This window comes from Bos javanicus, chromosome 11, assembly GCF_032452875.1.
Source record: "Bos javanicus breed banteng chromosome 11, ARS-OSU_banteng_1.0, whole genome shotgun sequence".
NCBI classification, from domain to species: Eukaryota; Metazoa; Chordata; class Mammalia; order Artiodactyla; family Bovidae; genus Bos; species Bos javanicus.
In genome coordinates this window covers 104,611,061-104,637,595 of record NC_083878.1, presented here as the reverse complement: position 1 = coordinate 104,637,595, position 26,535 = coordinate 104,611,061, and the positions used below count along the sequence as shown (strand labels likewise).

Genomic DNA, 26,535 nt, shown 5'->3' with positions numbered 1-26,535 from the left:
TGTTCAGGGTGACGGAAGGTTCTGGAATTAATAGTGGGAGTCGTTGCGCAACATGGGAAAGTACTAATTTTGCTACGTGGTCTTTTTTCTTTTTTTTTCGGCTGGGCTGTGAGGCTTGTGGGCTTTTAGTTCCCTGGCCGGGGATTGAACCGAGCAGTGCTTTCTCACCACGAGACCACAGGGAATTCCCTGATACGTGTTGCTGTTGCTTAGTCGTTAAGTCACGGCTGACTCTTGCGACCCCTTGGACCGTAGCCCTCCAGGCTCCTCTGTCCGCGGGGTTTCCCAGGTAAGAACACTGGAATGAGTTGCCACTTCCTCTTCCCAGGGGATCCTCCCGGCCCAGGGATCGAACCCCTGTCTCCTGCATTGGCAGGCGGGTTCTTTACCCCTGAGCCACCAGGGAACCCCATGTTCTGTACACTGTACCCCAGTAAACAGTAGCACCACCCTCGTGGGGTTGGGAGGAGAATTTCGAGAGGAGTTCAAGGAGGCGCGTGGCCTGGACACCTGCCCCCAAGCTGGTCCTTCCTCCGAAAGGAATGTTAAGTCACGTCCGATGACCACATGGGCGTCAAGGCAGATACACGGATAGTGTATACTTACTTATTTATTTTTAAAGAGTCTTTTGACAGTGCACCAGTTTTAAAGTCGTTACTGAATTTGTTCCAGGGCTGTTTCTGTTTTATGGTTCATTTTTTTTGGCCCCGAGGCACGTGGGGTCTTCACTCCCTGACCAGGGATTGAACCCACGCCTCTTGCATTAGAAGCTGAAGTCGTAACCACTGGACTGTCAGGGAACTCCCCGGATAGTGTGTTTAGATATCTAAAACATTTAAGTATTGTCTCTGACCTAAGACACTTTCGTGGGCCCTTAGCAGTGCCAGCCCACAACACCTTCGGGGTGAGCCAGGCCCGCGGGGCCCGCCCTGGTCCACGCAGGACAGGGAAGGGCTGTCGTTGGCCCGTCCTGTGATGTTGGATAAATCGCCTGCCTTGTCTGTAGCCTGGGGACGCTGGTGCTGACCGCAGGGGTTCCCATCACAGGGTTCCGAAAGCTGGATGAGCTCCTCTGAGTGGCAAGATCTGTCCAACATCCAGCCTAAGCCCCACTCCACCCCTCTGTCGGGGGGTCTCAGGCTGGGCCCGGGGAGCTGCCCTGAGATGAGACGGCAGGTGAGCCGGGGGGCCGGGGGCAGGGAGGGGGCCAGGGGCTGTGCCTGCCTCCTGCAGCAGCTTCCTGCCGTGGACGCCAAGCACTTGGGGGGACTGTCCTTGAGGGGCGTGGCCCAGGGGAGGGGAACCTGGGCCCCTGTCACCACCTCCTGGGTTCTGGGCAAACAGCAGTGCTGGGCGGCCCCGGGGCGGTCAGCCCTGTGGTCGTCAGGGCCCAGGGCGGTCAGCCCTGTGGTCGTCAGGGCCCTGGGGGGTCAGCCCTGTGGTCGTCGGGGCCCTGGGCGGTCAGCCCTGCGGGTCCCTGGGCGGTCAGCCCTGTGGACGTCAGGCCCCGGGGCGGTCAGCCCTGCAGACGTCGGGCCCCGGGGCGATCAGCCCTGTGGATTGGGCCCCAGGGTGGTCAGCGGACGTCGCCTGCTGCTGCTGAGGGAGGTGGCTCTCCGTGCGGGTCGGGAGGTGGTGACATGACACCTTCCCTCCCTCCACCCTGGGAGTTTTGCCCGGAGTCCCTGTTGGCAGAGGATCTGGAGAAGGACTGGGCCCCTCTGTGGGCAGTAACAGAGCTGGCTTTGGAGGGTGGCCGTGAATGACCTGGGAGTTGGTGGAGGAGGAGACTAGGGAAGACCTGGGCTCCGTCACTGCTCGGGGCTCCATGTTGGGTGGGTTGGGGGAGCCATGGCTGTGTGTGGCCCCCCTGAGTCTAGGTGGGGGCAGGGCTGGGGGACCCCCAGTCTAGGTGGGGGCAGGGGTATGGGGGGCTCCGTCTAGGTGGGGGCAGGGGTGTGTGGGGCCCCCCAGTCTAGGTGGGGGCAGGGAACTTTTCTAGAGGAAGTGCCTTTTAGCTGAGCCTTGCAGAATGAGTGTGAATTGGCTCGGTTGGGGTGGAGTGGGGAGGCGTATTCTAGAAGGAATCGACAACTCCCCAGCCCCTACTCCTGGCTTATCAATCTCAGGCCGGGCCGGGCCTGGTCGGCCTCTGGCTCTGAGTCTGCTTCCTGCTTTCTCCTCTTCCTCCCTGATTGTCCTCTTGGCCTGGCGGCCGTGTCTCTGCAGAGGCCAAGTGGGAACTGGGCGCTCACCTCACTGATGTCTTGCACCCTGCCTTCCTGCACAGGGGGCGCCCTAATGTGGGAGCCGATGGGATAGGTCGGTCTGACCAGCCACCGTCGCTGGGGGCCCAGGTGGGGTCCCAGGGATGAGGGGTCTGCCCTTGATGGGCTGTCTGGGGGACTGATGGCTGGACCGTTTCCTTGGCCACATCTTCCTGCCCTGGTGGGCCGAGCCCCCTTCTCTCCGTCTCCTTTTCCTACCTGTGAGATGGAGCTTGGGGGTTTTCTGCTGCTGGCCTCGGGGAACAGGTGCTCCTGGAGGGGTGGGTCCTCCGCTCAGATGACGGTCCCCGACTGGGGCCGTGGAAGGGAGCCAGGCATTTGCAGGCACCTGAGCCTATTATTACCTGGTGTCTGACTTGGTAAGTCTCCTATCGTCTCCGAGTTTTGTGGGAGAACACTGCTTCCTCCTGCTCAGAAGGATCGTGAGGCTAAAGGGGAAGATGCTCGGGCCTGCTAGCTCAGGGCCAGGCTGGGCCTGGTGCTCGGCAGACGGAAGCCTCTGTGTGCAGAAGGGCCTTGTCCTGATGCCCTGTGCCCCACGCGCCTTCCTGGAGGTGATGAGAGAAGATGGGCCCTCGGGAGACCTCGGGCCACTTGCTTCGTGCCTAGGTCTCAGTTGGCCCACCTGTAAAATGGGCCATCCGTTCTTCCCCAGATGCCTCCGAGTGTGGAAGGAAGGGGGCTTACCTGGTGGCTCAGCTGGTAAAGAATCTCCCTGCAATGTGGGAGACGTGGGTTCCATCCCTGGGTTGGGAAGATCCCCTGGAGAAGGGAAAGGCTACCCACTCCAGTATTCTGGCCTGCAGAACGCCATGGACTGTATAGTCCATGGGGTCCAAAGAGTCAGACAGGACTGAGTGAAGGGACTGTGGAAGGGAGGCGCTCTGGGGCGTCTGGGGTCTTCGCAGGGGAAGCCCAGGATCTGTGTGTGTGGACTCACTCTTGAGGGGAGCCGCCAAGCGCCTGACCCGTGAGTCTCTGTGTCTGGGTGACAAGCCCCCTCTCCTGCTGCTCCTTAAGGAGGGCTGTCCCGGGAGCTGTGATCGTCTCTGGGAACCAGCCTGCAGACGCGGCGTCTGCTTCCCCGAGCCACGTGGGTTGTTGGCGGTGTCCCGGAGCATGCCGGCCACTCTGAGTTGGCTGATGACGTGAGATTCCCGGAGCCTCCCCGCCCGCCAACCCCAGGGCTGCAGGGAGGCTGGAGCTGGGGGACGACCCGCTGGAGGGTCACGTGCGGGCGGTGTGCTTCCTGGTTGTTCCCGTGGCCGCTGCTGAGGGGTGGGCCGCGGAGGACGCGCGCCTCGTCTGGAGTGAATAACCGAGTCGGTGAATCTGGGCTGTAAACCACAGTGTCCGCAGCCCGCGTGTGTGCGTGTTTATGGTTGGCTTCTCTCTGCGGCGGGCTGTGCGACTCTGCTTCCCGGGAGCAGGGTGGCTCACTGCTGGGCCCAGGCGCAGGTGTGGACACCCTGGAGTGGACTCAGGAGTCAGGAGGCCGGCTCCGGCTGCGTCCCCCGGTGCCCTCTCTGGGCCTGCCTGCATCCCAGTACATCTGGGTGATGACGCCCACCTGCTCTGGTTGTTGGGGGGCCTGAGTCCACGTTCCTTGAAGCGGCCGAGGGCTCTGTCCACCCTAGCTGCTTGGCGGGAGCCCTGCCTGCCTCTTGACCACGGACCAGGAAACAGGCATTGCTGGTGGCCGCTGAACAGCGGGTTCCGATGATGCTGCGGACCTGTGGCTGTGGCTCGGCCATGCCCTGGACCAGCTCTGGGGTCCCCTTCCTGCCCCCTCCCTCCTGCTGGTGGTGGGAAGTGGTCGGCCCAGGCAGAAGGCCAGAGTGTCACGGCCATGTCTCACCCGCCTCGTGGAGCGGCTCTGGCCCCCAGCCTTTCTCCTGCTTTACCATCTGGTGGCTCCGGGAGGTGCAGGCTGGCACCTCTGGGTGGTGGTGGGGAGTGGCCCTGGCTGGGACACTGTCTCCAGCGGGAGCGCCCAGCCCCTCCCACGTCCCCTGGGTGAGACAGAGCCCCCTGTCTCGCCTTGCCTGCTCTGGGTTCCTCCTGGACCACCCGGCAATGCTGAGGGGGTGACGATTAGTCACAGGGTGGAGTCACAAGGCAGCCCTGTGGTGTGGGCATCATCGGCACCCATTTGACAGGTTTGGAAACTGAGGCTCAGAAAGCACGGGGCTTTGTCTGCGTCGACCCGTTCGAGGCGGAGCTGTGTTGCTGTGGCCTCCGCACCCGTGGCCTCTGCAGCCATTCCCGCAGGATGCAGTGGGCTCCTGCGAGGTGGGAATTGATATCCCTCGGGACTCTCCCATTGGCAGTTCATGGGCTGACACTCCTCTCTTTTCTCAACTCATGTGTGTCTTAAAAAAATTTTCTTTTTTAAAAGTCAAGATAGAATTTTCACACGCCGCTCTCTCCTCATGCAGATAAACCCTGGGAGAAATCGGGCTGTCGTCTCTTTGGGCGCACTTGTGGCAATTTAGCTGCTTAAACGAAACATCTGTTAGCCAGGCAGGCTCAGGCCGAGCCGAGCTGTACAGTCACACGAGAGCGCCGGGGAGGTAATTTATTGCAGGATCGGGGGCTCGCCGGCCAGACCGCCCGCCTGCGGGCTCAGCTGGCACCTGAGGCCACTGTGACGTGCCGGGGGGGAGGGCTGGGGCCTCTGTGCCAGCCCCTGGGTCCCCGAGGACAGTGGGAACGTCCTCGGATGGGGCCCGGCCAGGGGCTGGCGGTGGGCCCTGGAGATGGAGGGAGGCGCTGGGCCTCGTGGGGATGTGTGGGTTCATCCGAGGCCAGGCCTGGGGGAGAGGCCTCCCGGAGCCTGCAGCCCGCGGGCGCCCAGGGGGCTTGTGAGCCCAGTGGGTCCTAGCTGCGCCCCCTCCTCCAGGGCAGGGAGGGTGGGCGCCCCGTGGTGGCCAGGAGCCGGGCTGGGCGTGCCCCATGGCGGACGTGGGCCTGGACGAGCGCCTCCGTCGCCCTGCCCCGCTCAGGCTCACTTGGCTGATCTGTAAAATGGACTGCTACGTGTCTGTGTGAGATCCCGGGGTCTCTGGCCTCGGGCGGGCCCGCTGCCTGGCTCCCAGTGGGCGCTGGGTCACGAGCGGGTCCCACCCTCCACTTTGGAGGCTGCCCTCTCCAGGACGCACCAGGTACTGGTTTCTGTCTGAGCCACTGTCAGTCAAATGGCGGTCACGTCACTTGCAATGGGATTCTCCTGGCATGGCGGGGTCGGGGTGGGCTGCCTTTTTCTCGAGGGCCTGCCTTCCCGATAACTGTTGGAGCTCCCTGTTCCTTTAAAGTCTGCTGGAAGTCTCACCTCCCCCAGGAAGACCTCCTGGATTTGACCACCTCTTCCTGCAATTGGCACGGGTCCTCTGGACTGTCTGGCTCTTAGGGAATGATTTATTAAGCCTGTGAGCAACTGGCCCTCAGGGTGAGGGAGAGATGGGTGAGACTATGTTTCCTTTGAGGGGTCCAGAGTCTGGGAGGAGCTCAGCGGAGGGCAAGGCCCACGGGAGAAGGGGTCATCCCTTGGGGAAGTGACAGGGCCTCGAAGCCACTGCCTTGAAGGAGGCAGGGTGTGGTCGGTGGGTGGGTGGCCTCATCCTGGGGGCCAGGGAGTCCCAGAAGGGGTGGGAGAGAACTCCATGTGCCTGGGTTTGGCTCCAGAAAGTTCTGCTGTGTCTGCAGCGCTGGGAGTGGATCGGAGGGCAGGCCTAGAGTCGGGGAGGGCGGGGTGGAGGCGGATGTGGTCACCCCCGCAGGAAAACTGACCTGGCCTGCACTGGCTGGGGGGGAGGGGCGGTGGGGTGCAGTGTCGGGGGAGGGAGGGAGACGAGGGCTTCAGGGCCCAGGAGGAGGGTGGGCCGGGCTGGCCATCCCTCAGACGTGGGACGCCGCAGAGGGTGCCCCGATGGGGGGCTTGGCTGGCAGGGGGCATAGGGTGGGGGCCCATCCAGATCCGGCCTTTGGGGCTCACGGTGGCTTTGGCCGAGGGCCCAGGGAAGCCAGGCTCTCCCGGCCGCCGTCCGGGATCGGCCCTGAGCCGAGCTGGGGGATGCTTCAGCCCCACCCCCGCTGGGCTCTCTGTTTGGCTTTGAGCTTCCGGCTGCTTTTCCTGTTTCTGTGTGACGGACCACATCAGTGTCCAGGCTGGACCTGGGGTTGAGGGGGCGGTCATCCTGGCATCCTGGCCTCCGCATGCCAAACCCTGAATCCTCCCGCGGGGCCGGCCAGCGGGACAAACGCCTTTGGTTGGCGAGGGGCGTGACTCCAGACCGCTCCTCCTCACAACACCATTATCACCCCGCTACCAGCTTCGAAGCCCGCGCTCCACGCTGGAGGTTACAAGCGGGCGCTGACCTTCTCGCTCAGAAGCATGGGGTGGGCGCGCCGGATCCCAGCTCTCTGGGGACAGACAGACCCCCAGCACCTGGTTCGCCTCCAGGTAACACCAGGAGGGCCTTTGCAGAGACCCAGCGAAACTGCCTCAACATAGCTGTGTTATTTTTCAGTGGTTTTTGCCTGTGGAGAGAGTGGTTTTTCTTAAAAAAGGGCTTTGCCTCAGATGGCTTTCTTTGGGATGGCTTTATTGCTGTTGATCCTGTAAAGCTTTAATCAGGGAACAGCGGCGCAGTAGGCTCTGTGCAGGAGGACCTGGCAGCCTGGCTGAGTTTCCATGGGGGTGGGTGGATGTTTGCTGCGCGTGAGCCAGCGGTCTGGCTCTCATCCTCAAGGCCCGAGCTTGGGTGGGGGCTGACCCAGGGGTGAGCCTGGGGTGTCAGGGTGGGACGCCTCTGACTGGCTCTACCTGGGAGTCAGAGAGCGAGGGGGATGTCCTCTCCTGCCTCTGCTTCTAGGGGTACCAGGCTGTCTGGCATCTGGACAGGTGTGGCTTTATCCAGCCCCCCAGCCCCCAAGGAGGACCCCACAGGCAGGGACCTGGGAGCGTCTGCCCTCTGCAGACCTGGTGTGGGCCGTGCCAGAGGTGTTCATATGCACATGGATTGAGGCTGACTGGTCTGGTACCCGAGGCGGTTGTTCAGTTGCTCAGTCATGTCTGAGTCTTTGCGACCCCATGGACTGCAGCACGCCAGGCTTCCCTGTCCTTCACCATCTCCCAGAGCTGCTCAAACTCATGTCCAATGAGTCGGTGATGCCATCCAGCCATCTTGTCCTCTGTCGCCCCTTTCTCCTCCTGCCTTCAACCTTTCCCAGCATCAGGATCGTTTCAGAGACCTTCCACCTGATGCGAAGAGTTGGCTCTTCACATCGGGTGGGCCGAGGTATCAGAGCTTCAGCTTTAGCATCAGTCTTTCCAATAAGTATTCAGGGTTGATTTCCTTGAGGGTTGACCGGTTTGATCTCCTTGCAGTCCAAGTCATGTATGGATGTGAGGGCTGGTACCCAGAGCAGCTCCCCGTGTTAGTCACGGGGCTGGGCTGGGCCTGCCATCGGGAATCTGCTTGTCTTATCCCCACACCTGCTCCTGAGGTCTGTCCACCCACCTTCTTTCATCCCCTCCAAGGAGGGAGTGTTCTCACCTTCTCATTGTCCTGACATCGGTGGGGTCTGGGAGCCACATATTCATTGCGTGTCGGAGTTTCTCAGGCGGTGTTCCCAGCGAGACATGAAATCTGCCGTGTTTACATCTGACAGAGCCTTCGTGGCGTTTTACACCGTTTTTCAGGGTTCCCTGGTGTATGGAAGCTGCTGATGCCCCAGGCCCCATGGCTGGATGCCCACCACCCTCCTTTGTACAAAGCGTGCCGTTTGCCCCTGCTATGGGACAGCCCTTCTGAGAGCTCCGTGTGCAAAGGCTCAGTCCAGCGGGCATTCTTGAGTCAGGGGTGCGTCTCTGAGGCCACGTCTGAGGCAAGGCCCCTCCCTTGAAGAGCCTGCCCTCACGAGGCAGGAGCTGTGTCCACCCAGGGTGCCCCGACCCTCCCCAGACACTGTCCTTGGCTCCAGCCAGTGGCGTCTCCTGGTCGTCCAGGTGTCTGGCGAGCCCGAGCTGCCGACTCTTCAGTGGGTTCATGGTCTGTGGATTCAGGGCTCTGGTTTCTGATCAGCGATGAAGCCTCAGGGAGGAAAGGCTCTTTGCACCGAGCTTCCGGGTGCAGGCCCTGACGGTGCTTGTCTTGAGGGAAGGGGCTCCCACTTGCCCGTGTCCCTCGGGGTTGTGCAGAGAGCGTCTGTCACGCGCTCTGGGAGGGGCTAGCCCTCTGGGTGCAGCCTGGCCATGCCCTCAAAGCTCTCGAAGGGTCGTTGCTCCAAGAAGTGGTAACTCACAGTGTATCTATGGGTGGGAATGATCAGTGGGCTTCCCGATAAAGAATCGCCTGCAATGGCGAGACCTGGCATCGATCCCTGGGTGGGGAAGAGCCCTTGGAGGAGGGCATTACCCCACTCCAGTGTTCTTGCCTGGAGAATCCCATGGACAGAGGCGCCTGGCAGGCTACAGTCCATGGGGTCACGAAGCATTGGACACGACTGAGCGACTAAGCACAGCACCCACAGCATGGTCGGTGCCCCCCACCCCCCCGAAAAGTAACCATCATTGAAACTGCACAGGGTAAACCTCGTTATTCAGTAAAGCAGGTGGAACTGAGATCTGGAGAAAGAAAAACTGAACCTCAGGAGAACAGGAAGGTGACCCAAGAGCCGGGAGACCTGACCGGGGAATCAGCCTCCAGGGTGACAGCAGGGAGCAGGGAGGACAACTTGAGCAGAAGACTGGAAGCTGAGACAAACAAAAGCCCCAAAGCAAACACGGATCTCGAGAAACGGTTCCAGGAGTTAATGGAAGTGGCGGAGCTTGTGCCAGACGGGGCCTGGGTCCCCTCCACGGGGGTTCAGGTGCGCGTGGGCGGAGCCTGGCCAGGGGGCGTGGCTCCTGGCTGTGCTGGGCGACCCGGGTGGGATGGAGGGGCTGGGTGAGCGCCTCCGGGCGGCCTGACCTTCCTGTGAGGAGTCGCAGAGCGGGTTGGGGTGGGTGGGGGCTTCCTCTTTCCTCAGCCCTCTCTCTCTGCGCAGCGTTTCGGAGCCTCTGCTCGCAGATGCCCAGGAGGGTCAGAGAGGGGGTGGTGGGTGCAGCTGGGTTGGGGCCCTCCTGTGGTCTGCTCCCTGCTCCCCCCTGCCCTCGCCCTCTGGCGCTGGGCCGGCTTGTGCTGTGGCCTCTTTGCCCCAACTCTGGCTTCCACGAGGCCTCCCCGGCTGCTCGAGGGCAATGGTGACCGAAGGCCATCAGGAGGGGCTGTCTCAGGACTGAGCCGTGAGGAGGTGGGGGTACTAGGGCTCTGCACTAGTCAGGGTGGGGGCACTCTGGGGGTGCACCTTGCCCCCTCCAGGCTCGGGTGGCTGCAGTGACAGGCGGCCTCTGGGACCCGGCGGCCACCCTTCCACACTCCTTCTCATCCGCCGGTTTATGCATGCTGATTCCGCCTGCTGTCTCTCCCTGGCCTGTCCCGGGCGGCTCAGGCGTGGTCTGACCTTGTTTCCTAAAGAGTGAGGTGCTGCTGGCCATGTGGTCCTCCACGCTGGCCGGGGCAGGGACTGGACACGGGAGACATGGCCAGCCGCAGCTGTGTGTCCACGGGAGCCCGCGGTCGGCCAGCCGGCCCCCTTGGTGCCCTCCTGGCCAGTTTTCTCCCAGGCAGCCCAGCTCTGGGGCGGGAAGCGGGGTGGGTGGCTGTGGCAGACCCTCGAGCAGTGAAAGGAGCCTTGCTGTGCCTGCCTGAGCGTGGGGCAGGGGAAGGGGCCTGGGGCACACCCCCGCTGAGCCCTGGCCAGGGCGGAGAGGGGATTCTAGTCCTTTTGTGGGGTTTGCACCTCCAGACACTGGCGTTCCCTGACCCTGGTTCTCTTCAGAGGAGCCTGGGCCACCTCTGGATGCCGGGCCACTCGGTGGAGAGCCAGACTCCCCATGAGAGGACTGCATTTTCCCTCCGCTGCCCTTGGCTCCTTGTCACAGGCTGACGCTCAGCCTCACCGGTGCGTTCCACTCTCCGGTCGTGGGCCCAGCGTGCCTGTGCTGAGAAGGATGGGCCACTGAGGTGTGACTGCTGCGGGGAGCAGGTAGGTTAGGGATGTCTGCCAGGCCGTGGGGCGTGCAGGGGGACACGCTCTGCTGATCTGCCTTCCCTGGTGCAAGGGAAGGTATCTGGGGTACCCGGCCGTGTGACAGCCCCCTCCCAAGTGCCTGCCTCCTGCTTCTCCCTCTCCAGGTTCCTCCAAGAACAGCCGGACTCCACCCTCAGACCGCCTCCCCCCTCCACGTGCCCGGCTCCCCTCCCACCCTGTTAGTGCTGGCGCTGTTGGGGGGAGCTTTCATCCCCTGGGGTCACGTGGGAGCCTGTGTTCCCAAGAGAGCCATCGCTACCCTGCGATATCCCAGGATATGGGCCTCTCCTCTCTGAGTCTCTTCTCCCTGGGTCGGGCACTGCTTTGGTAAACAGAGGGTGTTGTGGAAGTCTCAGGGCCTGGGCGGGCAGAACGTCCCACATGAACCGTCTGCAGAGAGGGGAGAACCTCGCCCTCATTTCGGGCACCTCCCTTTTCTGTGTGGCTGGCATTAGCTGAGTCCCAGTGAAGAGGAAACGTGATGCCCTCAGCTCACTGCCGCCACCCCCCCCACCGGCAGATAGGTGCTGGATTTCCTGGCCGAGGGAGCCCTTGGCAGAGCTGCCCAATGGAGGCTGGGTTGGGGTGAAGCCTTGTGGCGCAATTCTCTGGTTGGAGGTCCCTCGGGTTAGCACTCAGGGCAAGCCCGTGGGTAAGCGGCCCCTGGGCCCTTGTCCAGACTGGAGGGCACTTCGGGGGCGACAGGGGAGTAAGGCTGCAGTCTCTCGTGGTTTCAAATTTAAACTGTGAGATGCTGGAAGTTCCCGCAGATCTGCTCAGCTCTGGCCTGGGAGGGGTGGCCTCGACAGCACCCAGCACCCCCGCCCTTGCCCCACGATGCAGGCGCTATGATCCTAGAGCCAGAGCTGTAACAAAGTGCTGGACGGATGGCACACCTCTGTGGGGCGGGGCTGCCAACCGGGTTTAATCCTCTGATTCTTCCCAGCAACCGCGGAGCAGAGAGGGCAACAGCCGGGTGACCAGACCAGGGCAAAGGAGGCGCCTCCCATGAGGGCCTCGAGGTGGCCGCCCTGCCCTGAGCGCTCCCGGGCCTTCCTGTGCCCAGGCACCCCTAATGGAGCCCCCCAGACTGGGAGCTTACACAACAGAGTTTTTTCTCTCCGGAGGGAGGTCAGAAATTGAGGTGTGGGCAGGACAGGGCTCCCTCTGGAGGCTCCAGGGGAGGGTCCCTCCCGCCTCTCCCAGCTTCTGGTGGCCCAGCTGCCCCCGGCTCGCCTCTGCCTCCGTCTTCATGTGGCTTCTCTCCTGCATGTGTCTGCTTTGGTTTTGCTTTTTGGTCGCTTCACCTGTCCGGCTCTTTTGTGACCCCAGGGACGGTAGCCCTCCAGGCTCCTCTGTCCGTGGGATTCTCCAGGCAGGAACACTGGTGTGGGGTGCCATTTCCTCCTCCAGGGGATCTTCCCGACCCAGGGATCAAACCCACTTTCCTCTCTCTGAAGACGACACTGCTCACTGGGTGAGGGGTCCACCCTGAGCCAGGGTGATTCTGTCTCGACGTCTTTACCTGATTCCAAATACGGTCACGTTCTGAGGGTCTGGGGTGAGGACGTGGCCGGCTCTGCTGTTCTGGGGGAGGGAGCACACTTTGACCCCCTGCTTTGCTCTCTGCTTCCTCTTTCTCCTGTCCAGGCGTTGGCTGGTATCTGGGCTCCTGGTGGATTGGAGTGTAGGGTTTGGGCCTTGCTGAACGACTGGCTTGGGACTGTGGGCAAGGTGCATGTTGAGGTGTGGGTGACCCCAGGAGGGCAGGGGGCTGGCTGGCGGGGCCACGTGCAGGTTGGCCAGGCGGAGATGGGTCGGCAGGAGGTCGAGGGGGTTGACGTGGGGCTCGTGGGCTGGTGGGGCCCCTGTGGTCTGCAGCTGGTCGCTGCGCTCAGTTCTCACCCCCTGAGCCGCTTGGCTGACTTCTCACTTCCCTAGGTTGCCCCCGCCCCCTCCTCCCAGAAATAGCACTGGAGTGGGTGGGGGTGGGGCGGGTCGGCAGGTGGGCGGGCAGCTCGCTGACCGGACCCAGGAGCTTTGGTTTCATGTCTGACTAAGGGGCTCTCGTCCATGGTGGGTGGGGAAAGGCGTTCACTTCCCTGCTTGGGGCACCTGTGCCTGCACCTTTCCCACAGAGGTGGGCCTGACTGGCGTTTGAATGATGGACGAACGGGTGGATAGACAGACGGATGGGTGGATGGGTGGGTGGATAGGTGGATGGATAGACAGACGGATGGGTGGTTGGATGGACAGACAGATGGGTGGATGGGTGGGTGGATAGGTGGATGGATAGACAGACGGATGGGTGGTTGGATGGACAGACAGATGGGTGGATGGATGGACAGACAGATGGGTGGATGGATGGGCAGACAGATGGGTGGATGGATGGACAGACAGATAGGTGGATGGGTGGACAGACGGATGGATGGATGGATGGAAAGACAGATGGGTGGATGGGTGGGTGGACAGACAGATGGATGGGTGGTTGGATGGACAGACAGATGGGTGGATGGGTGGGTGGACAGACAGATGGATGGGTGGTTGGATGGACAGACAGACAGATGGATGGATGGTGGTTGGATGGACAGACAGATGGGTGGATGGGTGGACAGACGGATAGATGGATGGTTGGATGGACAGACAGACAGACAGATGGATGGATGGGTGGATGGGTAGATGGAGAGACAGACAGATGGTTGGGTGGTTGGATGGACAGACAGATGGGTGGATGGGTGGACAGATGGATGGATGGATGGACATATAGATGGGTGGATGGGTGGGTGGACAGATGTATGGATGGGTGGTTGGATGGACAGACAGACAGATGGGTGGATGGGTGGATAGGTGGATGGATAGACAGATAGATGGATGGGTGGTTGGATGGACAGACAGATGGGTGGATGGGTGGACAGATGGATGGATGAATGGACAGATGGATGGATGGGTGGATGGGTGGACAGACGGATGGATGGAGGGATGGACAGACTGATGGATGGATGGATGGATGGACAGACAGATGGATGGATGGGTGGGTGGACAGACAGATGGATGGGTGGTTGGATGGACAGACAGATGGATCGATGGGTGGATGGATGGATGCACAGACAGACGGATGGGTGGGTGGACGGATGACTGAAGGTGGGTGACGGATGCCCAGGGCTTTCTGAGGTCCTCCTTGGCACCACCATTTCCGCTTGGTGGAGCCCGTCTGGACTGAGGCCGTGGGCTATGACAGTCCTGCATGGTGGCCTCCCCGCCTCGGGCCTCTACTGGAGGTAGAGCCTTTGGTCCCAAGAGAGAATCTCTTTGGAGGAACAGAGCCATTTGCTGCCCTGCAGATATAATAGTGAAACTCTGGAAACACCCGGACTGCCCCTGGGAGAGGGGTGGACAGTCATGGGACATGGAAGAGCGGCCGGCCTGGGGGATACTGCAAGCCCCCAGCACCTGAGCTGGCCACTCATGCTGTGAGCGAGCAGGTGTCAGGGCTCGGAGTTGCCAGTTATTCCCAGCAGGCTTTTTTTTTTTTTTAAAGCAGAAGTCAAGGAGCTGGGCAGAAAAAGGCCCTGAGTGGTTAGTGGTGCTTTAGGCTTGAGAGTTGGACATCCTATAGGATTTTGCTTTATTTCAATCCCCAAATCGACCAGAATGGTGCCCCCAGACATCTGTTAAAACTGCACAGGACCTGCTGGCAGCTGGCGAGGGGGCAGACCCCTCAGTACCAGTCTGGGCCTCAGTTTCCCCACCTGGCCAAGTCGGGATGGTTATTCCCGCCCGGGAGCACCTCAAGTGGCGAAGGTTTCAGAGAAGGGAAAGGCCAGGGGGACTGGCTGCAGCTTGAGCCCCAGTGGACTCCAGGCCCAGGGCACCTGGGCGGGGGAGCCGAGTGTCCTCCCACACATCCTGGGCAGGTGGCGCCCTGCAGGCTGTCAGCTTCTCTGCCTGCAAACGGCCCGGGCCTCCCTGGACAGGCTGTGTCCTCAGGCCCGGGTGCCGCCTCCCTCCCCCGCTTGGCTCCCACCCGGGTAGGGGCGGGGGTGAGTCTGCAGCTGCGAACATTCCTGACCCCTGTTCGGGGGAGAGAGCCCAGCTGCTGGCCTGGCAAACAATGGAGCCCCCCCCGCCCCCACTCCAGTGCCCTGGGCCTGGCGCTGGTGTGGCTGGAATTTCCAGAAAGTGCAGTCTCTGAGTTGACATCCGGGCTCTCTGGCTGTCAGAAGGTGTTGTCCTGAGTAGCTTGCCGCACCGGTTCCCGGGCTGTGTGTTCAGTCCGTTCACGGGATCCACTGCTCCAGGCTTCACCCAAAGTGGAGGAATCTTCATAAGGTGTCTTGAAAGTAACGCCTACTGCTTGGAAAAACAGAAACACCTTAGAAAAACACAGCTCCCTGGACCCCTGCCCCCCACAGGCCTGTGTCTCTGTTGCTTTGAGGCCCTCAGACCCGCTGTGTCTGTCCATCTGGATGCTTAGTCAGTCGTGTCTGACTCTATGCAACTCCATGGACTGTAGCCCTCCAGGCTCCTCTGTCCATGGGATTCTCCAGGCCAGATTACTGGAGTGGGTTGCCGTTTCCTTCTGCAGGGGTTCTTCCCTACCCAGGGATCAAACCCAGGTCTTCTGCATTGCAGGCAGATTCTTTACCATCTGAGCCACCATCACTGAGGCTATTTTTGCTTTTCCTCCCAGGAGAGCCAGAGACCCTCCTATGAGGCCAGGAGTTTGGGGTGGAGGGCATGGCGTGGCGGGTGGGGGCCGGGAAATGCTGAGGGGCTGGTGGGTGGCCCAGGGGGAATCTCGTGGTCTTGGTGGGGGGCCCCACCAAGGGGAGACCTTGGACATCATCCAGGTTCTGAAGTTTTCAAAGCAGGTTTTTGTTGTTCCAGCCGTGGTAAGATACACACAGCTGCGTCTGCCATCTTGGCCATCTTTTAGTACGCTCACACCGTCCACCCCGAAGCTCTCTTTATCTTCTGAAACCGAAACTCGACCCCTAATCAGCTTCCTGTTCCCTCCCCCACCTCCAGAACCACAGCCGCCACCGCGCCTTGTGACCCGGACGACTCTAGGGACCCCGTCCGTACACGCGGGACCCTACGGCGTTGGTCTTTGATGACTGGCTTGCTTCCCTGGGCGTGACGCCCTCCAGGTTCAGCCTGTGTCGTGTGTCAGACGTAATATCCCGTTGTAAAGATAGACCGTGTGTTTATTGATTTGTTTTTGTTTTCTCTTTCTATGTATATATACATACCCCAGAGAGAGAGAGAGAGAGAGAGAGAGAGAGAGATGGGGACCATTTTTAAACTCTTTGCTGAATTTGTTACAGTACTGCTTTTGTTTTGCTTTTTGGCTCTGAGGCATATGGAATCTTACCTCCCCGACCGGGGATCGAACCCTCGGCTCCTGCCTTGGAAGCTGAAGTGTTAACCACGGGACCGCCAGGGAAGTCCCCGTCCATTTATCTGTGGATGGGTGGCTGGTCTCCATGACTTCTGGCTGCTGTGAACACCACGGCTGTGAACACGGGCATGCCGGCAGCTCTGAGAGACCCTCCTTTCAGCTCGTCTGCGTGTGCAGAGCAGAGTCCCTGGCTCATGTGGTAACTTTATTTTCTCTTGTCTGCGGCCTGCTCTGCTGTCCCAGTGCCGGGCGCCTTCCCGCCAGCAGCACCCAAGGTCCAGGCTGTCCGCGTCCTCACCAACACGTCATTTCCCGTTTGGTGATGGTTTTGCCCTAAGGGGTGTGAGCTGGTACCTCGTTCACACCAGTGCTGATGTGCTGTTTGAAGGGCGTCCCCTGTGGTGGGGAGGCCCGAGGCCTGGAGAGAAGGGGGCACCTGGCCCAGGTGTGGGGGCTGGGGCCTTACCTGGGCTTCTCCATGGGGGCACGGCTCCCCGTCGGCCCCTGGCACCTGGGCTGTGTGTGACGCATGCTTCTTTGGGGGCATGAGGGGTGAACTTTGGAGCGAGTGAAGGGTTGTGTGGGGGCTCCTCACAGGCTGGAGAAGCAGGGCCTCGGCATCTCTCCCCGTGGGTCCCGGAGGCCGCCTCTCCCTTGCAGACGGAGCCTGGGAGGCATCCAGCCTCTGCACTCCGGGTCTGGCCGTTTCGCCTCCTGTGGGGTCTGCTGGGGCAGCTGGAAGGGGAGGTGCCTTCTTTCCCTGACAAGCGTTTATGGCTCACAGCCGGCAGTGTAATGAAAATAAAGTCCCATTCAAAACAGGAAAAATGTGTGTACATCTTATCCTCCACCTGCCTGGGCTTCAGACACATTTCTCTCGGTGCGTGTCCACCTGCAGACGTTGATGTGCCTGGCTTCGTTAATTGCCACACAGACACATCGCCCACCCGCAGCCCCTCCCACATAAGCGGCAGCCCCTCCCACATAAGCGCCCGCCCCATGGGCCCAGGGCAGCGCTGCCCACAAGGCCGGTGTGGGGGGAGGAGAGCTGGGGGGCCGGGAAGCCCCCAGCTGGAGGGGGAACAGTCCCCGTCCCCCCGAAGCCTTCCTAGGGGCCGGGAAGCCCCCAGCTGGAGGGGTAACAGTCCCCATCCCCTCAAAGCCTTCTCAGGGGCCGGGAAGCCCCCAGCTGGAGGGGGAACAGTCCCCGTCTCCCCGAAGCCTTCTCAGAGTCTGGGAAGCCCCCAGCTGGGTGGAGAACAGTCCCCGTCCCCCCAAAGTCTTCCCAGAGGCCCAGAAGCCCTCATCTGGAGGAGAAACAGTCCCCGTCCCCCTGAAGCCTTCCCAGGGGCCCGGAAGCCCCCAGCTGGAGGGGGAACAGTCCCCGTCCCCCCCAAGCCTTCCCAGGGGCCCGGAAGCCCCCAGCTGGAGGGGGAACAGTCCCCGTCCCCCTGAAGCCTTCCCAGGAATTGTGTGTGTATTGCTCAGGTGTTGCTGAGCACCCACTATGGGCTGCTCCTGCCCTGGACATTTGGGGCCCTTTCCAGCCTCTTGGGGAGGAATGCCGCTGGGAACTTCCTGTAGCATCTGTGGACAGCAGGGCAGCAGGAGGGCAGTGCCTGGACGCTGCTCCCCCGGGCTGTGCCGGCCGGCCTGCACTGACCCCCCAGCCCCGCACGGCGGCAGAACTAACTCAGCGGGCTCACCCGTGTGGGTGGGCACAGGCCCCCAGCAGGTGGCCTGTGAACAGACGGACTGACATGCTGCTTCCCGGAGCCAGGGGACGATAGCTGGGCGTGACGTTTATCTCCTCTTCGCACCGTGGCGTGCGCTGACCGCGAGCGAGGGCCCCGAGCTTGTGGGGTGCTGTCCCGAGGGCGGCCCCCGCGGTGTTTTTGGCCCTTCTGAGGAGGGTGTGTGGCCCTGGTGCTCGTGGGGTGCCTTCCAAGCGCTGCACATGATGTCCTGGTTTTCCACACGTGGAGGCCACTTACCCCTCAGGTAGTGGGTGGGGTTTGAGGGGGTCTCCGCTGCCTCCGGCTGCTGCCTCCAGCCCCTGGGTGAGCAGGCAGGTGGCTTTCACAGAGCGGGCTTCTTCGCTGGGCGTGGGGAACCACAGACCTGTTTTGGGGTGCTCGAGCTGGCCACCTTCCCAAAGAGACTTGGAGGCAGCCATTGGACAGTCACGTCTGGAGGCCCGAGACGCAATCAGCCTAGAGCTGGAGTCGTACGGGGTGGGGGGAGTTCCTATGAACGGTGTGGTGGGGGTGGGGTTAGAGGTTTGAACCCAGATCTCTCCGCCTGAAAGCGGGCTGGGCCTGCCAGGTCCAGAGTCCAGGGACTCTCAGCCGGGTGGGGCCGTCCGGGACCGGTGAGGAGCGTGAATGTTCAGGACCTGGGAGGACAGATGGGAGAAAGCGGAGTTTTTGCCTCTGTTTCCCATCGAAGCCTGCTTCACCCGTCCGTCTGTCCATCCGTCCATCCCACAGAGCTCAGCTGAAGGCCTGCGGGAATGGCGCCACCCGTGGTGTTGAGGTCACAGGGGCGTAAGGGCGCCTGCCACCCCTGTGCCTCGGTAGCAGCAGTTCCTTCTCTCCTGGTTCTGGAGGCCAGACGTCTAAAGTCACGAGTGGTGGGGCCTTGCTGCCGGCCCCGCCCCCGGCAAACCCCTTGCTCCAGAGGCTCTTGAGCTCCCGGAGGCCCAGGTGTCACCGGCTGTGGCCGCCTCAGTCCTGACTCTGCTGCATCCTGCCTTGGTCTCTCTCAGCTCCCTGGATCGCTCCTCTCTCTGCCTCTTACAAGCACACAAGTCGTTGGATGTAGGGCCCCCCTGGTCCAGGATGGTCTCAGGAGCCTTACTTACATCTATGAAGACCCTTTTTCAAATAAGGTCACTTCTCAGGCTCTGGGGATCAGGGCATGGGCATGTTTTCTGGAGACCACCTTTCAAGTGTTACTCGCTCAGTCGTGCCCGACTCTTTGTAACCCCATGGACCGCAGCCCACCAGGCTCCTCTGTCTATGGGATTTCAAGTGCTGCACTTGGCAAACAGATTCCTCAAGCTTCAGCCTCCTCCTCTGTAAGAAGAGAAGTTAGTTAGTATCCGCAGAGCTGCCGTGCCTCTGGAGTCCTGCTCGGGAAGAGGAGCTTGGAGGCGCACGGGGAGGGGTGCTCTGATGCTGACCCTGAGACCACTTTCAGGAAGGAAGACGAGACGGAGGAGTTGAAGTGGCAGAGACAAGGGACGATTTCGCAGAGCTGGTGGGCCAGCGCTGAGGGTCTGGCGTGGGGCCGCAGGAGGGAGAGGAGGGGCGTCGGGTGCTGGGCTGGGGGGCACCGCCTCAGACAGCCGTCCAGCTAATCTCTCTGAGCCACACCCGCCTGTGCGGTGGGAGGGTGGGATTGAGCCTTTGGGCGTGCAGAAGCCGGCTCAGCGAAGAAGATGGTTGTGGAGGAACACGAGAAAAGCAATTTCCTGCCGGCTTTGTAGAAAAACCTTTGGTTTGACCCTGACCTTGGAGTCTTGATAAGGCGGACTAATTTTTATCCCTCCGGCTCAAACAGGCCATTAGCTGGAGAGGCGGATCTTTTGAGGACTGCTGGGAACAATTTCCAGCCAGGTATCAGGCGGAAATCATAGATGGCTTCCTTGGGCAGCCGTGGGCTCAGAGGAGTTCCTGCTGCTCTCTGGTCTGTGATCCCTGAGCTCAGGGCAGGGCGGGAGTGCAGTGGGTGTCTATTAAGAGTCCGCTGACCGTGGGCAGAGTTAAGGATGAGCTCCCCCACTACCCCGCTGTGCTCTGCTCAGCCTTCTGAACCATCGCTTTCCCAGGGCTGTTTTTCTTGGTGAGTCTCCCCTCCTGTGTTGATGGGGAAGAACTCTGGGATCAGAATGAGGTGGGGGGGTCACTTCGCAGCTGCCACCAGCTTGGCACAGCCCCTCCTGCTGGAGCCTGACCTCCAGCCTTTCAGAACCTGCTTCCCATGGCTCAGCCGAGCACCTCTGCATTCTCACTGGGAAACCCCCTCCCCATTTCACGATGCCGACTGTCTAGGGTGTGGTGAGCGGGTGGCCCCACACCCCTGTGGCCCACAGTGGAAGGCTGACTGCGTGGAGTGAGTGAGCAGCTGAGCACAGAAGGGCCCAGAGCCCCAGAGGGACCTGCGTGCCCAGCTCTGCCTTCTGGGCCGTAGCAGCAGGGAGTGGCTGAGTGAGAGGCTGAGGCCCACGCCCAGTGCTCCCGGAAGTGGCCAGAGGGCCCTGGAAACCAGTCGGGGCATCCTTGTGGGACAAGGGGCTGGAGTCTGGGGTTTAGGAAGCTTGCTGAGGCCGGACTTGAGGTCTGCCTTAGAGAGACCCCCTCTTTCAGCATCGAGGAGGCCAGGTTTGGAATCACGTCTCGGTGGTCATGGTGGGAAGACGGCGTCCCGGGGGGAGAGGAGGCGCAGGTGCACTGGGGAGGCCTTCCTCCCAGAGAGCAGGGGTCAGGCGGAGAGGCACTGCCCACGGAGATCAGTGCAGCTCGGCCCCTGACGGCTTGGGAAGCCAGGGATGTGGGACTGGACAGCCTGGTTCCAATCCCGGATCCTTTGAGCCTGGTTCCCCACCTGTCGGGTGGGTGACGTGGTCCCTCCCTGCTCGAGGTGGTGTTGGGCATAGCAAGCTATGGACTCGACTCAGCTGGAACCCAGAGGCCCGAGGACGGTACTGGAGGCTGCAGGGGTCAGTGCTCACAGCCAACCCCACGTTCCACCTGCCTGTGTGTTTTGGGAGAGATGCTTCTGGAAGGCAGGGTTGCCACCCACGCAGCTGGAGCCGTCTGTGGGGGCCCCGGGCTTCCCTGGTGGCTCAGACCATAAAGAATCCGCCTGCAGTGCAGGAGACCTGCGTTTGATCCCTGGGTCGGGAAGAGCCCTTGGAGGAGGGCATGGCGACCCACTCCAGTATTCTTGCCTGGAGAATTCCATGGACAGAGGAGCCTCGAGGGCTACCGTCCATGGGGTTGGAAAGAGTCGGACACAACTGAGTGACTAACACTTTCACTTTTTGCTTTTTCAGACCCTCTAAAGCCATCGCGGAGTCCTAGCTGCCTGGGGGAAAGCTGGGCCTTTTCCGAGCTGTCAGTCAATGGCCGGCAAACATCCATCCATCCATCCAACCATCCATCCATCCACCCATCCATCCATCCACCCACCAGATCTGAACCCCAGCCTGGGGTCCTTGCCCAGGGTGTTTGGGACCGAGGGTGAGGGGAGGGTCTCAGCCCCTGCCCCCACAGAGCATCTGGCTGGCTTGTCACCTGCAGGCCCCCTGGTGATTTACCCCAAGGGCCCCAAATTTGAAAGAGTCATGCCGGCGAGCCGCACCTATTGAATAGTAATGAAGTAATTTAAAATGGTTTTTTGGAGTGAGCGTGGCATAAATAAAACAGGAAATTAATTCATTTTCCCATATTTTATTGATCAAAGACCTCGTCATCAGCAGCCCGTCGGGGGGTCTGGTGGGCAGGCCCAGCGGCCTGGCCCCGGCGGGCAGTGAGGCTCCGGTGGCTGAAAGCGACCGGTCGTCGTGAAGCGCAGCTCCAGGGCCACTTGTTGAGTAGGTCACAGGACTCAGGGCCGTGTGGCGGCCAGGAGCGTGAGCTTCAGATGTGGAGGCCCCGCCGCACAGAAAGGTGCGGCCCAGCATGCAGAGCGCGTGTTCTCGCGAGAGCCGGGGAGCTGGCGCACCGGGTCCGTCTCCGGCTCTGGTGTCCAGCGGGCAGCGAGGAGGGGTGGCTTTCACCTCCCCGTCGTCCCGGTGGTTTGACTGTGAGCACGCAGCCTCAGTGGCATCGTCGCCTGGAGGCCTTGGCCGGCCTGCCGTCTGCTTCCCCCAGGCAGGCGTTGACTCGAGTGAGGCTGCTAACGAGAGCCGGCGGGGGTGCCGGTGAAGGCCAGGGCCGCCCGGGATGTGGCCACTCGGCAGCTCTGTATGGCTGACCAGGAGGGATTGTTCCCTGTGTGCAGATCACTGGCCCTGGAGGGGCCGTGGGGGCCCGGCTCCCTCCTTGCAGGGCGTGGGGGCCCAGCGACGCTCCCGGCTCAAGGACTTCGGGGCCTCCAGGGGCAGGTGGCCCTCCCAAGTCACGGTTTCTGTGAGTGGATCCTGCCTGTCAAGCCCAAAGGCTGGGCTCCTACCCTCTGAGTCTCCCCATCATCCCCGCCAGACTTAATTTTCCTGCAAGTATTATTTTCAGGATGGGGGGGACACTTGGATACCTGTGGCTGATTCATGTTGGTGTGTGGCAAACACCATCAGAATATTGTAAAGTAATTATCTTCCAATTAAAATAAATAAATAGAAAGAAAAAACTTGTCTCCCTGCTCAGAAACCTATAAACTGTGAAGGTTGCTTACAGGTCCAGCAGTCTGGCCTTGAGGTTAACGTGGCCCCGACCTGTTCCCGGCTCTGTCCCGTCCTCGCGAGTGACCTTGAGCAAATAGGCAGCCTCTTGGGACCTCCGTCTCTTCACCGGTAAATTAGGACTCACTCTAATGACTGTGAGGCTGTGAGCAGCCTATCCCTGAGCCCGGAGCTGGCACCATGGAAACCCTTGCTACATGGGAGCTTTGGAGAGTCTCAGGAGCCAATGTGAGGTGCCCGGGGCCCCCGGACCCTAGACTGCAGCAGTCGATTTAACAAGCGCATGCGGTTGGGGGCAGGGGGTGCCAGGTCTGCTCGGAGCAGTGAGTCGCGTCCCAGTGCCCGGGGCGAGGCGCCTCCCTCACGGCCCAGCGCGGCTCCCCGGGGGCTCCCAGGGCAGGGCAGTCAGCCAGGCGGGGCACTTTGGCCCTGGGCTCGGCCTTGGGCAGGGCCTGAAGTCATCATGCCTTTTATACCCTGTGGGGCAGGAGCTTGGACGCCCACCTGTGGTCTGAGCCTCACTTTGTCCATCTGGGCAACGAGGGCTTGCGTCATGGGCAGTCAAGGACTTTGTCTTTAGAGTGGGGCCGCGGTTACCCACCTCCCGAGCCCTGTGGGCGGTTCCCGTGCCCCCTGCTGCCCCGCGCCTGGGGTCCTCCTTTGCACCTGCCCCTTGGTGCTGAGGTGTGAGTGCCGTGCGCGTGTGAGTGCGCTGCGGGGTGGACCTGCGGTCTGGGGCTGCGGTTCCGGCCCTGCCTGGGGGACAGCAAGCCCCCCAGGGGAGGACTTGGGTGACCAGAGGGGCCCCAGCGGCCTGAGGGCTGTCCACCTGTGGGGCAGGGCCTCCGCGTCTCCTTGGAGTGGGGCTGTTCCTGGTCGGTGTGTGGGCCCCAGTGGAAGCGCTCGAGCCGGGCCAGGAAACCTCCCTGTCCCCTCCCAAGGGTGCGCGGCGGCCTGCGGGCTCAGACGCAGCCCCTGGCCCTCTCGCCCAGTACCTCCGCACTGGGGCCTCAGGACGGCTAACTGATAGCTGACAGTGAGCAGCAGGCCTGGGCTGCCCCGGCTGGCTGCGCCTGGGGCAGTGGGCGCCTGGCCGTGGAGCCGGTGAGCTCACACTAATCTGATTTCAGCCCAATTAGCTCCAAGGAGGCCAACCAGGGCCCGGAATTAGAGGGCGAGGCGTCCAGGACACAGGCGGCCGGTGTCTCGGCGGGCTGGCCCGGCTCAGCAAGGGACGGCTGGGGGCCCTCCCTGGGGCTGGGGGCGCCCACACCCCCCAGGGTGCCCCACACAGATACAGCGGTGCAGCCTCCCTTCTGGGCCACTTGTCACGGGGCCAGTTTTCCGGGGACGGAGCCTTGTGTGGCCGCTCTCTGTCAATTCCCCGCAGGCGGAGGACAGAGAATGCCGCTTGTGCCTGAAGGCCCGGGGGCCGCCCGGCCATCAGGCCTCGGGCCACAGGACGAGGAGGGGCAGCTCCCGGCTGCAGCCTGGCCCCTGGCCCCCAGCCCTCACCCTCGGCTGTCTCTCTCCCAGAACTGGAAGCCGTTCCTGCTGGGGGACAGACCAGAGGCCCTGCCTGGCCAGGGTCCAGCCACATGCCCTCTGGGGACCCGGGGTGGCAGAGTAGGGCAGCCCCTGGGCCTTCGTTTCCCTGATTGTACAGTGAGGGAGGCAGTGATGTTATTGCTTACTCAAACCCGGCCCCTTACAGGGGTGCAGGGGAGGCTGCTGGTGAGCTCCCAGACAGACCCGGGACTCTGGGCTGCTGGCGGTCACCCCCGTCGTCTCGAAGGGCCTTCACTGCTCTTGAAGTGGACATGGGCTCAGATCTCGGCTTGGGCGCCTTCTGACCGGGAGCTGAAGTCCTCCGCCGTCTGGGCCTCAGTGTCCCTACCTGTATAGTGGGGCTGATTGCTGGAGGGAGGGCGGGGGTGCAGTGTGCTTCCAGGCACGGGGGCACCCCCAGGAGGATGCCGCCTGGGTGCTTTCTCCGCACCCGTCTTTCCCTGACGGTCGAATCCCAGGCCAGCCCAGGCTGGACTGGGAGCCACTGAGAGTGGTTCTGGAAGGCCAGGGGCCCGCGTGCCCACGGTGGAGGGCAGGGGTGGGCAGGCCAGGCAGACGCTGTGCCCACGACGCGCCTGCCCCTTTCCGAGACCCGAAAGGAAGCCTGGCCTTGCCGGCTGCGATTGTGGTTGGGAGCTGTGTAATTAACTCTAAAAATGGGAGGCTGAGGAGGAATTAAAATAAGGGCTTAGTGGAAATTAGAGACGAGTGGTGTGCAGAAAAGCCTGGAGCCAGGCTGGAAGCTGCAGCCGTCCTGCGGGGCGGGGGGAGCACGGGGTCTGATGCAGGCCAGGGCAGGGGGTGCGGGTGGGGGGTCTGGGGGGGCCTGGGGGGTGGGTGGCTCTCAGATGCGCCCCTGGCTCTGCAGGCTGCTCTCAGGGGTGGGATGGGGGTGAAGCAGCTGAAGGCAGGGTCCTGGGTGTCTGCGATCTGATGGCGGAACGGGCTCTCTTGGGGTCGGGGTGTGAGCCTCGGTCCCAGGCCTCCCCCAGCTCCCGGGGCTTCCTCGGCTCCCAGAGCGCCTGCTCAGCCGCTGCCTCCGCCGTCACACAGCCTCCTCCCTGTGTTGGTTTCTCTGTGACTCTGTTTTGTGAATTACATTTTTTTTTTTTATCATGGTAAAATACACAAACCTTAAAATTGCCATTTTAACCGTTGTTCAGCATACAGTTCAGTGGCATCGAGTGCGTTCACGGTGCTGTGTGATCGTCACCGCCCGTATTTCCGGGACTTGTTCTTCTTCCCAGACTGGAGCTCTGTCCCCACTGAACACTCAGTGCCCGCCCCAGCCCAGCCCCCAGCCGCCTCCTGTGTCTGTGGACTCTGGTCCTGGGCCCGCGTGTGAGTGACCCCTGCAGGGCCTGTCTTTCCGTGTCTGTGTTCCTCAGAAAGGTCAGGTGAGGGAAGACAAAGACGCGGGTGTTCCGGGGCCACGTGTTCAAACCAGTAGCTGTAGCCAGTTTTGCAAGTAAATTTAAATTCATTAGAATAAAGTGAAATTACAAGTGCGCTTGTTTGGTTGGACTGGCCGCATCTCCAGAGCTCGGCAGGCAGGCGTGCCTGATGCCGCTCCACTGCACCGGGCTCGCAGGGCGTTTCCATCCTTCCAGAAAGTTCTGGTGGAGGATGCTCTTCCAGGTTCGTGGAGACAGAAGGGACTTGACTAAAGTCGCCTGTGGTCCAAGATTGAACTCTGGGCCAGGACTGCTTTCTCTCAGGACGTCTTGGTTGTCCTTTATCTGGTAAAGAAATGCTGAGCGCCGTCTGGAGATGAGGCAACGTGGGACCTGTGGTCATTTGTTCATTTCCTGACTTTGACATTGGAGCTGCGACTGCGGGGGCGGGGGGTGTCCTCGTTCTCAGGAACTACATACGCGGGGCGGGCGCATCTGCAGTGTGCTCTCATGCGTTCAGAAAAAGTGTGCACACACAGACACACGCAGAGATGCAGAGATGCACACTGATGCACACAGATACACACACCCACAGATACACACACAGAAATACACAGATACACACACAGATACACGCAGAGACACACACACAAACACACAGATACACACACACCCAGATATACACACAGATACACACAGAGATGCAGAGATGCACACTGATGCACACAGATACACACCCAGATACACACACCCACAGATAACACACTGAAATACACTGGTTCACACGGATAAACACATAGAGATATATACACAGAAACACACAGATACACAGATACACACACAGGTACATGCAGAGACACACACATAAACACACGGACAAACACATAGAGATATACACACAGAAACACACAGATACACGCAGAGATGCAGAGATACACACTGATGCACACAGATACACGCCCAGATACACACACCCACAGATAACACACACAGATACACGCAGAGACACACACACGAACACACAGATACACACACACAGACAGACACTGACACACACAGATAAGCACATAGATGCGTGTACACACGCAGACCCACACACCCGGTTCCCCCCTCCACAGGCAGGGAATAATTAACAGACCACGGGCACTAAGCTGGTGTTGTCTCTGAGCAGTGACCAGCCCAGCGGAGGGAGGAGGGGCCCCGCGTGGAGGCTGCTCTGGGGCCGGGGTGATGCCCGCTGGGGGTGGGTGCGCAGGAAGATCCACGTCTGCTGGGCTCCACGTGTCCCCTGGGAGTCCTGCGTGCAGCTTGGTTGGCGCTGTGCCTGCCGTAGCTTCTGAT

The 26,535-nt window shown here is 61.4% G+C and overlaps 1 long non-coding RNA gene across 1 annotated transcript; it reads left to right on the top strand.

Annotated features, from left to right (window-relative positions):
- Window positions 1-18,059: 18,059 nt before the first annotated feature.
- Window positions 18,060-21,269, top strand: LOC133257759 (uncharacterized). The gene is made up of 2 exons (XR_009739690.1): window positions 18,060-19,671; window positions 20,885-21,269. It is a non-coding gene; the product is annotated as an uncharacterized LOC133257759 (long non-coding RNA).
- The last annotated feature ends 5,266 nt before the right edge of the window (window positions 21,270-26,535 follow it).